We start from the raw sequence: 2938 nt of genomic DNA on the forward strand, positions 1-2938 counted from the left end.
AACTGTTCTAAATGATCTTAAGTTATAATCGGTAAAGTTGGCCAACAGCCAACTTGAACGACTTGGTTAAGACTAGTTAAGACTTCTGACGTTCTGACTTGCGGCTTATTGTAGAAGGCCCATAACACGCATTCTACAATAAATCATTAGTCATAAATCTGAAGTTAGAAGCTGGGAATTGACCAATTACTGTCGTCAATTTCCAGCTTCTAACTTCTGATTTATGACTAATGGCTTATTGTAGAATGGCCATAACAGTTTGTGCTCTGCACAATAAAAGGAACAAGGAACAGAGAACAGAGAATAAGAATTTTAACCTATCAGAAATCATGTCTTGTGGAATACACACTATGTATAAGTTTTAAAAGTGGATTCACATGCAAGCATCAAGTGTCAAACAATTGAAGCAGCAACCGATCAACGGGGCAATTTTTACAATGGCGTAAAAAATATTTTTTACACCACTGCTCGTATCACCCAGCTAATTGGTTGCTGCTTCCGCTGCTTGACGCTTGCATGTGAATGCATTTTTAACGCTCGAACCGTCAGCATCTCAAAAAATGTGCTCAGCAATGATTATCATGTAAGTTTTGTATTTTATTTCTTTAATTTCATCCTTTTTATTTAATTTTTTACTATTTAGTAAATCTAGAAATTTGATTATCAGTTAGACTTAGCACATTTGAACGTGATACTGTGTGCATATTATTAATTCATGTTAATTTGTGTTTTGAATACTTATGGCGATTTATTTAGTTTTAAAGATACGAGAAAGTTTACGGGTTATCGCCGTATTTTTGTCCATTACTAATGCCAACATTTCGTGAACCTCGCCGTTTACTTCATCAGGGCGAGGAGCGCACTGATACTGAGCAGCTCCTCTGGGAAACTTATTTTATGTAAATGCCACGAAGAAAGACCATGGTGGAAGAATTATATGATGTGCTCAGTTTGTAAACGTCTCTCTCTAAAATTAGCGTTCTCTGTCGTTTCTCTGTTTCTCGGTTCGCAAGGCCTATAACTGTGAGGGTGCGATTACATGAAGCGCGGAAACGCGGAAAAGCGGAAGACAAAATTATCTAGATTTTACTAAATTTCCGCGTTTCCGCGCGTTTTGTTTCGTCAGTTTTGATCTCCTAATATTACATGGAGCACAATTTTCGCGGAAAAGCGGAACGGGATATTAGAAATTATTAATTTTTAACGATATTTATTGATTAAAATACTTGTATTCAATGCAAAAGCTAAAAAGATAAACATATTAATAAAAATTGTAATGAATTAAGTGAATACAATTTTTTTAAATGAATATAAAAGTGTATTTGTCACTATACCGTTCCGCTTTTCCGCGGAAATTGTGTTCCATGTAATATTAGGAGGTGAAAACAGGCGGAATAAAACGCACGGAAACTCCACGTGAACCAAACCATACCGGCGAAAAAAAATGGATCGGTTGAATGAAATGTTAATGGTCATGATCACATTAGTGATACAAGCACAAAATCAAACAAGAAGATATGCAGAGGCAACGATGCAAAAAGTGATACAATTGTTTTATATCTACAATTGCTTGAAACAATTGGATAAAAGACCAAAACGTAAAATGTGGGTAAGACCCATTTTTTCTGAACAACAAAGATTGTTACAAGGTGCTAGTAATAATCTAATCGTCGAGATGCAATTATTTGACAAAGAAAAATATTTCAACTATTTACGGATGTCACCAACAATGTTCAATGAATTATTGACAATTGTTGGACCTCGGATTGAAAAACAGAAAGTGTTCGCAATCCAATAAGTGCTGAAATTAGATTACATGTGACCCTACGATGGTTAGCTTCGGGTGATAGTATGACTTCACTATCCTACGCCTATCGCATTGCCCAATGTACACTTTCGCATATCATCCCGGAAACTTGTGAACAAATTTGGCTTGCCCTAAAAGATAGAGTTCTCATTAATGCTACGCAAAACAATTGGAGAAAAGTTGCTGACGACTTTGAAAGAATATGCCAATTTCCACACTGCATTGAAGCTATCGATGGGAAGCACGTGATTATTCAGGTAGATATATTAAATATTTATTTATATTTCTAGAATGAGTATTCTGTTATAATAATGCGTTCCAATTATAGGCACCACCTCGTAGTGGCTCATCTTATTACAATTACAAAGGGAGCCACAGCATAAACTTGCTTGCGATATGTGACGCTTTGAACCGATTTCTCGTCGTCAATATTGGAGCTCAGGGCCGACAAAGTGATGGAGGTGTCTTCGATAATAGTGCATTATCTCATTTATTTGAGACGCATTCACTCCATATCCCTCCATCCTCACGTATAAAGAATAGTGAATTTAAATTTCCATACGTTTTACTAGGAGATGAAGCTTTCCCTATCAGCACGTATATGATGAGACCGTATCCTCGAAGTGGCAAGTTGAACACCAGAAAAAAAATTTTCAATTATCGTCTCAGTCGTGGAAGAAGGACTATCGAATGTACCTTCGGGATTTTAGTTGCGCTATGGCGACTTTTCCGGCGACCTATTATTGCGTCTACATCCACTTGCGTGAAAGCTACACAAGCAACTGTTATTCTACATAATTTCATAATCGATCGAGAAGTTAACTTATCAGCACGTGAAAAGATGTACTCCATAATGCGCGATGAAGACCGTAATCTGTTGCATACTAGTACTGGTCTAATAGACATAAACAATAGCAATGTATCGCAAAGCCGAGAAGCATCGAAAATTCGAGATAATTTTGCTCACTACTTTGAATGCATCGATCCATTACCTTGGCAATTCAATAAAGTATTGAATAATGACTTTTAAGTAATATCGAGATCTACACTTTAACTTTAATTACTCGAATACAATTTTTCCGCGATTTTTTATATGATACTTGAAACAATCCATTCTCTCTCTCTCTCTCT

General features: G+C 36.3%; 1 pseudogene; it reads left to right on the forward strand.

Annotated features, from left to right (window-relative positions):
- The first annotated feature begins 1660 nt into the window (after positions 1-1660).
- The window catches only part of LOC108767147 (putative nuclease HARBI1), an 18092-nt pseudogene continuing 16814 nt past the window's right edge, over positions 1661-2938 (forward strand).

Source organism: Trachymyrmex cornetzi, unplaced genomic scaffold, assembly GCF_001594075.2.
Source record: "Trachymyrmex cornetzi isolate Tcor2-1 unplaced genomic scaffold, Tcor1.1 scaffold652, whole genome shotgun sequence".
Taxonomy (NCBI): domain Eukaryota; kingdom Metazoa; phylum Arthropoda; class Insecta; order Hymenoptera; family Formicidae; genus Trachymyrmex; species Trachymyrmex cornetzi.